Source organism: Amblyomma mixtum, chromosome 2 (assembly GCF_055824585.1).
Source record: "Amblyomma mixtum isolate Tamu chromosome 2, ASM5582458v1, whole genome shotgun sequence".
Classification (NCBI taxonomy): Eukaryota; Metazoa; Arthropoda; class Arachnida; order Ixodida; family Ixodidae; genus Amblyomma; species Amblyomma mixtum.
In genome coordinates, this window is record NC_143013.1 from 114457629 (window position 1) to 114466088 (window position 8460).

Below are 8460 nucleotides of genomic sequence, written 5' to 3' on the forward strand. Positions count from 1 at the left end.
GAGTTAGGAGTAAACGAAGGGCAGATATACATGAAAAGAACGAATAGACTATTAAGACCAAATGTCCGGCCTGCGGCGCTGGGAGACTCATGTGGGCCGTTTCTTCGCCCTCCCGCGGCGGTTACGTTACTCGCCGGCTCCCTTTACTGGGGCGCTGGCCTTATCCGGCCGCCTTTTTCGTGACCCGCGGTGTCTGGGCCTCGCGCTGAGGCTTAGCGGTAGCAAGGCGTAGGGTCGCCCCCCCCCCCCCCCCCCCCCCCTCTGGGTCTCCGATGTTCGCAATTCTCCACCGGGGTTTGTTTTTTAGCAAGAGGACACTCCCTGTGTCGATGAAACTGTACGAACAGGAATGGGGTGCGGACTGATCTCGGTGAATAGAACCGACAACGCACTTCCACACCAGAGCAGCATTCGGCCACCCTGGTGTAGTACTTCGTCGCAACATTCTATGAACAACCCATTTAGCCCTCGGCCCTCAGTCCCCAGTGGCTGCGGAGCAGCTGGCCGGGGCGGCGGTCATACCTGTGATGCAGCGGTGGGTGCTAAGAATCATTGGCTCCGGACAGGCCGCCATTGTAAACTAAACCAAGTGTGAAGAAGAAGATGGACCCCTTCGCTGGAGGCCGACGAAGAAGAATCAGTTTGGGGATTGCCATCGCATAGATTATCATCATCATCATCAGCCTGACTACACCCACTGCAGGGCAAAGGCCTCTCCCATGTCTCTCCAATTAACCCTGTCCTTTGTCAGTTGCCGCCACTGTATCCCTGCAAACTTCTTAATCTCATCCGCCCACCTAACTTTCTGCCGTCCCCTGCTACGTTTGCTTTCTCTTGGAATCCACTCCGTTACCCTTAAGGACCAGCGGTTATCTTGCCTTCGCATTACATGCCCTGCCCAAGCCCATTTCTTCCTCTTGATTTCAACTAAGATGTCATTAACCCGCGTTTGTTCCCTCACCCACTCCGCCCTCTTCCGATCTCTTAACGTTACACCTTATAGATACACCGCATAGATTATAGTGTACTAGAATTAGGAGTAGTGGGTCGAGGGAAGGCGGCGGGCTGAAGCTGTTTGCGTCGATGCCGACAGATGGCGCTGCCGCTCCCTTCACCTGGCAAGCGCGCGCTCGCTCGCAGCAGCTCGGCGAGTAGCTGGTGATCAGGCAGGTATGCTCCTGAAGTCATTCGGGCTCTACGAGGTTTAATCTTACATCAGACATTTATGGAAGAAAGGCAGATAGTCCTCTCTTGTAAAGTCATAAACGTTCCGTGTGACGTATGGCTGGCGTGCGTTCACTGTAGCTCACAGTTCCGTTGCATTTGGTGCTCACTAAAAGGTCATCTGCATCCGATATCTGCTGCTTGAAACTTTCTGTGAGCGGCACACCGACGAACTCTTCTGGCCTACCCACGCCTTTAAAAATTTGCAAAGAATCTGCCTCTTGTAGCACTTGCCCCCCTCGCTCAGTGACCGTTTCGGAAATCAGTTTCTTGCGAACAAACGTGCGGCAAAGCACTGTACTTGGGCTTTCTCCATAGTTCCTGAACACAGATTTCTCTATGCTGATAGCGTGTGTTTCACAATTGAGGGAGCCGTGGACGAAAGCAACACCATCGTAGTTCCAAAACTTGTGCAGTGCCCACAGCTCAGATGGTTTAGCGACTTCGCTTAGCTTAAACGCATAATTCTCGCGAGGCTCACATAACTCCGCTGCTTCGTCATTCTGGGAGTAGTAATCGGTGATATATCCCCTTGTGTGCATTGCCTCTTGGCCGACAGGTCGCTGGGCACTTGCGAATACGTTCTTTTTCTTGCTGGCCTCTCGCGCGAGGGCTTTTTGGACAGATACGCGGGAAGGTTGGGCAGAATTGTTGGTTCTGCATCTTGCGAAAGAGATGGTTTGCCACGTGGTATGCGCACCTCTGATGATATGCATGTTGAGGTATTAGCGGGATCGCAGCGGAGCACCAGACAGAGACGACCAGCGTGGCAGGCTTCTAGTTCCGAACTGCGCGTGCCGGGCGTGCGCTCCGAGCACGCGCTGTCGTTCTTTTTCTTTTGTCGCGGGAACGGCGATCTCAGCGCCTGCGCTTTATAGCGTCGCCGGGCGCTACAGGGCCCCCCGCCTAGACGGAACGTCGGAATGTACGTGCCGACGGGGCAGAGATGGAGTAGCCACGGCAGGCAAGCAGGCAGCTAGAGTAACAGTGTCGCCACGGGGTCGCTACAAGGTCCGGTAAGTTCAGGTCAGAGGCCGGGAAGAGCAGTCGGGTGGAGTGCGCCGGCTCAGGTGGACGAGCCTGGCTGCTGCGCAAGGGGCGAATGATGCAGGGTGCCGAGCTGACAACGGACATGGGAGCAGGGGAGGCCATGGTCGGGCCGTCACCGACTGTAGTGCTGCCCGCGGACACAAGTGTCGTCGGTGTGGGGACGTTGGAGCTGGTGTCGGTGGGAATCCGGCGCGCCGAGTACGTCGGCACAAGCGCTGGAGTGGGCGAAACGGCTCCGTGGCCTGACAGCAGCTGTGTTTTGACCATCGACATAGCGGCGACAGCTGTGACGATGCCGGAGCAAGTTGCTGGGCTCAATGCCAGGTGCTTGGGCGAAACGGGAGTGACAGTCCGGGGCGACTGGCCAGTGCTGATGCGCGTGTGGGCACGGTTGGCTGTAGGTGGCTGCCAGGAGGTTCTGGCAGTGACATGCCGTGGAGCTGAGACGGCTACATTAGACGGCTGGCTGACAGCAACAGGCACAGCTGGTGGTTGGACAGTTGCTGCACTACTCGGTGTGGGTAGCTCGACCATTCGGTGCCGAGGGTGGCTCAAGTCAGGCACCAAAGCAGACGCTTGCTGCAGCGGTGTCGAGCTGCCAGGGTCAGAATCCGAGAAGCAGTTGATCGTACTGAGGGCTTGGGGTGGGGCCTCTTGGGCAGGCGGTGTGGTCGCCAGGGTAGTGGGGCTGGTATGTGGCATATGCTGCGGTGGCGGCGGCACCCTCACAGCAGAGGTCTGCAGAGCTGTTGGCGGTAGTGACGAGGTAGATGGGGATGCCGGAAGCCTCGGCACGGCTGCTGCCGCAGAGTCGTCCTTGGCTGCAGGAGGCACTGGCGACAACGCCACTGAAGCGCACGGAGGCAGAGCCAGAGACGCGGGTCGGATAGTAGTGGGAGCAGGACGCGAGGCGGAGCTCGTGCGGATCCCACCTGGTATGGCGTCGAGAGAGACAGCCGGGCTGGAGACGCTGGACGGGAGTGGCGGCGATGCGGCGAGGGGCTGCTGAGGCGGGCCGGTTTCTGATGAAGGCTGCGTGGGCGCGAGCGAGGCCGGTCCAGGGACAGAGGCTGGCGGCGGCGAAAACGGGTCCGCTGCGTCGTAGAGCGGCGGCGGAACGTAGTAGGCGCCGAAGTACGCCAAGACGGCCGCACGCAGCTCATCGTATGGCCGGCCGCCGAAAGCAGAGTAGGTGAGCCGACGCAGGAGGTCGGCCGGGAGGATGTCACAAAGGACTTCGTGTTTGAACGGCTGGATGGTGATGCCGTTCAGGTACATCGCAGCCTCCAGTTGGGCGAACCACCCGCCGACGCCTGCAGGCCGGAACGCCGGGAGCGGCGGGTCGAAACTTGGGTGCTGCCAGTACGCCATGCTGGAACGCCGCTGCGATAGAAGGCACGGTGCGCCAGGTCACCACTGTTGAGGTATTAGCGGGGTCGCAGCGGAGCACCAGAGAGAGACGACCAGCGTGGCAGGCTTCTAGTTCCGAACTGCGCGTGCCGGGCGTGCGCTCCGAGCACGCGCTGTCGTTCTTTATTTTCTTTTGTCGCGGGAACGGCGATCTCAGCGCCTGCGCTTTATAGCGTCGCCGGGCGCTAGATGCACATAGTCTCTTAATATGTACTGCTCTTCAAAATGCAGCTCACACACGGCAACCGTCATTTCCAGGTGCTTGTCCGCACGGTGCAAGTTGCGCTGCCATGTGAGGCGCCTTTCTTCGTCTTCAGGAACCCCGAATAATGATAACTTCGGAGCATCCTTCACTCCACTGCAGCCGGTCCTACATCCAGGAGCAAAACAATAGTTCCTCCGCCGAGGTTTGCTCATCTCGTAATATCATGGGCTGCACAGCGCAGCAGAGATGAAATCAAGACGCACATGAATTAACGTACGGAGGAAAAACGCTTGCTTGCGTACCCTACGTACGCGTGCACGTGCTAAGATTGCCGCGCAAAGTGTTCCGTTTCTCATACGGTCTGTGGATGGCCCCTAACTGTTCCCTGGAGAAAGTCACGGGGTGCACTGAATTGTCTTCTGACAATGGGTTTTGGGGAATTACACCTATGTTAAACAGCATAACAGAGCGTGACACACTGAAAATACACTCTAAGGCAGAGCACGCTCCCCTCGTAACAAGCCGGCGCCTATCGCAGCGAGCTCCGGAGTACGAGGGGGCTGCCAAGTGAAAGGCGCAGCAGCGCCGCCGCGCGGCGGCCCGAGATTTCGGCGCCTCCTGCTTCAAGCGCTCCGCTGGCGCGGAGCTTCACTCGCCCCACTACTCCTAATTCTAGTACACTATAGCATAGATCGTGCTCTTGATCGCCCCGCTTCCTCGCCGACCTCGACTCCATTCCCGACGTCTTGCTTCTGCACTAGCAACGTTTAGCGCATGAGCCTTATCCAGGGAGTCTAGGTTAGCAGTGCTGTTCGAGGAATTAGCGGGTATTAATTGCGATGTCATAGGGCTTAGTGAGGTTAGGAGGACAGATGAGGTGCATACAGTACTAAAGGGCGGGCACGTACTGTGCTATCGTTGATTAGCAGACAGACGAGAACTAGGCGTGGGATTCCTCATCAATCAGGATATAGCTGGCAACATAGAGGAGTTTCATAGTAATAACGAGAGGGTGGCAGCTATTGTAATTAGGCTTAATAAGAAGTATAAGCTGAAAGTGGTGGAGGCCTACGCGCTTACATCAGGCCATGATGACGAGATCGTTAAAACCTTCTATGAAGACGGGGGATCGGCAATGACTGCACTGATGGGCGACTTTAATGCGAAGGTAGGTAAAAAGCAGCGTGGAGACCAGGCGGTAGGTGACTATGGCATAGGCTCTAGGAATAGTAGGGGAGAGTTATTAGTAGAGTTCGCAGATAGAAATAATTTACTGATCATGAATACCTTCTTCCGCAAACGAGCCAACAGGAGGCGGACGTGGAAGAGCCCCAATGGTGAGACTAAAAATGAAATAGACTTCATACTGTGCGCTCACCCTGGCATCGTAGAGCATGTGGAGGTCCTCGGAAAGGTCCGTTGTAGCGACCACAGAATAGTAAGGTCTCGTATTAGCTTAGATTTGAAAAGAGAACGGAGCAAATTAGTGAAGCGGAAGTCTATTTACGAGTTACCATTAAAAGGGAAAGAGGAATTCATTGTTTTGGTGCCGAACAAATTTTCGGCTTTAACTGAAGATGACGACCGTGATGTTCAAACAATGAACGATCACCTCAAAGATATCATTACGGAGTGCGCCGTAGAAGAAAGTGGTACGATACCGGGAAGCTCTCTCAGGAGACTAAAGATCTGATTAAGAAAGGGCAAAGCATGAGGGCGTCTAACTCCATAGACAAAATGGAACTCGTAGAGCTGTCGTAGTTAATAGATCAGCGCAAGGTAACAGACATCAGGAAGTTTAACACGGAGAAAATCGAGCATGCTCTAAAAGGCGGAGCTAGCCTAAGAGCAGTGAAGAGAAAACTAGGCATAGGTAAAAATAAGATGTATACGATAAGAGACAAAGAGGGCAATGTCATTAGCAATATGGATAAGATAGTTAAAGTAGCCGAAGAGTTTTACAGAAATGCATACAGTAGCGAATGCAATCAGAATGTTACTGAGAGAGGCAGTAAAGCGCAGCAATGGGACATCCCGCCAGTAATGAATGAGGAAGTAAAGAAAGCCTTAGGAGCAATGCAAAAGGGGGAAGCAGGTGGTGAGGATGAGATAACAGCAGATTGGTTGAACGATGGAAGAGAGGCTGTGCTCGAAAAACTAGCCACTTTTTATACGCAATGCCTTGTGACCTCGAGCGTACCTAGAGATTGGAAAACAGCTAACATTATCATAATTCATAAGAATGGAGGCGTCAAGGACTTGTAGAATTACAGACCGATCAGCTTACTGTCTGCTGCCTACAAGGTATTTACTAAGGTAATCGCTAATAGGGTCAGGACAATCTGAGACTTCAATCAGCCAAATGACCAGGCAGGTTTTCGTAAAGGATACTCGACATTAGACCATATTCACGCTCTCAATCAGGTGATAGAGAAGTTCACAGAATATAACCAGCCCCTAGATATAGCGTTCATTGATTACGAGAAAGTATTCGACTAAATAGAAACCTCAGCAGTCATGCAGGCATTGCGGAGTCAGGGTGTAGAAGAGTGTTATTAGAAAATATTGGAAGATATTTATAACACTCGCACAGCTACCATTGTTCTACATAAAGTCAGCAATAAAATTCCAATAAGGAAAGGTGTCCGGCAAGGAGACACGATCTCGCCTATGCTATGTATTGTCTGTTTACAGGAGGTATTCCTCGACCTGAAATGGGAACAGTTGGGATAAGAGTTAATGAAGAATATCCAAGTAATCTGCGATTCACTGATGACATTGCTTTGCTAAGTCACTCAGGACATGAACTGCGAAGCATGATCAATGAATTAGAGAGGCAGAGCAGAACGGTGCGGCTGAAAATTAACTTGCTGAAACCAAAGTAATATCTAACAGTCTAGAAAGAGAACAGCAGTTCGCAATTGATGGCGCAGTGCTGGAAGTAGTAAAAGAATCTGTCAATTTAGGGCAGGTAGTAACAGCTTATCCGGATCATCAGAGGGAAATAACTAGAAGAATGAGGATGGGGTGGAGCGCATATGGCAGGTACTCTCGGATCATTAATGGCAATTCACCAATATCCCTCATGAGGAAAGTGCGCACCTATGGAGCAGAAACGTGGAGGCTAACAAAGAGGGTTCAGCTTAAGTTAAGGACAACGCAGCGAGCTATGGGAAAAAAAATGATAGGTGTAACGTTAAGAGATCAAAAGTGGGCGGAGTGGGTGAGAGAACAAACGTGGTTTAATGACATCCTAGTTCAAATCAAGAGGAAGAAGTGGGCTTGCGCAGGGCATGTAATGCGAAGGCAAGATAACCGCTGGTCCTTGAGGGTAACGGAGTGGATTCCAAGAGGAGGCGAACGTAACAAGGGGCGGCAGAAAGTTAGGTGGGCGGGTGAGATTACGAAATTTGCGGGGATACAGCGGCGGCAACTGGTGAAGGAGAGGGTTAATTGGAGAAATATGGGAGAGGCCTTTGCCTTGCAGTGGGCTTAGTCGGGATGATGATGAAGATGATGGTGAGGATTCAGGTATTTGAATCCTCACTATGCTGAGAGGTATTTGAAAAGGAATAAAGGGGTCAGCGCTTACTTTTGGCAATGCGGTTTTTTCCTATAAACAGAAGTTCAGCCAAGACTAAAAATAAATCAGAGCGCTGTCGCAAGATCAGCGTTAGCTGGCTACTGCAAAGCCACAAACGTGGAAGTAGAGGGACATGAGGGTTGGAGAGCGTTTCAACCACGAGAATCTCAGCGTCAATATTAAATATTATATGAAGAACGTCCGTAGATTTTGAATGACAACAAGCAGGAACCTAAATATTTATACAGGAATAGCGTTGGGGTCAGGTTTGCAGAAAAAGACTGGGAGAATAGTTCGTAAGTATGCCGGACACAAGCAGGGAGAAATAAACAGGTTTAAACAAAATCTAACAGCTGCAGAAGGTAATGACTGGATTAATTCAATTGAAAAGAACCACAGTGTAGAACTAAATGGGTATTGTAAAATACAGACCAGGCAGGCGTCGTTCTATAATTGAAGAGGTAGTGCTCTACACTTTGAACCTTGTTCAGGACGTCTTACAAGGCGAAGGTGCAAATGTCACATATGCAGTCTGTGGTAAATCTGTCACACTCTTTTAAAAAGAACAACAGGATTACAACAGAAAATTTCTGCCGTGCTGTCTGCCTTGTCTCCTGTAATCATTTATTGGCGTGTAGTATGGGTTGTTTCGTTGTGTACTGTGTTGTATCCTGCCCTCTTGCCTATCTTCTGTCCTGTTGACTGTTGTGTGTGCTGTTTTTGTCCTATGTCTTGCTGTCTGTCTTGTCTTGTTTTCTGTTTTGTATCGTGCCTACTCTTGTCCGGTATTGTTTCTGAAGTTATTCTGTTACATGTATATTGGTAGGTGCAGAGCCGTCAGCTCTGCAGTGAATGCATCGAAAGCAATTACATACCAAAAACATTGTGCTTACAGTAAAAGCTTGCTTTATAAAGGGAATGCCACTAGCCATTCGCAAAATTCCCAGCCTGCTCCTGATCGCTGGCACAAGTCGAACGCAACTTGGTG

General features: G+C 51.7%; 1 pseudogene; it reads right to left on the reverse strand.

Annotated features, from left to right (window-relative positions):
• Positions 1–1259: 1259 nt before the first annotated feature.
• On the reverse strand, positions 1260–4101 carry LOC149360636 (uncharacterized; annotated as a pseudogene).
• Positions 4102–8460: the final 4359 nt, after the last annotated feature.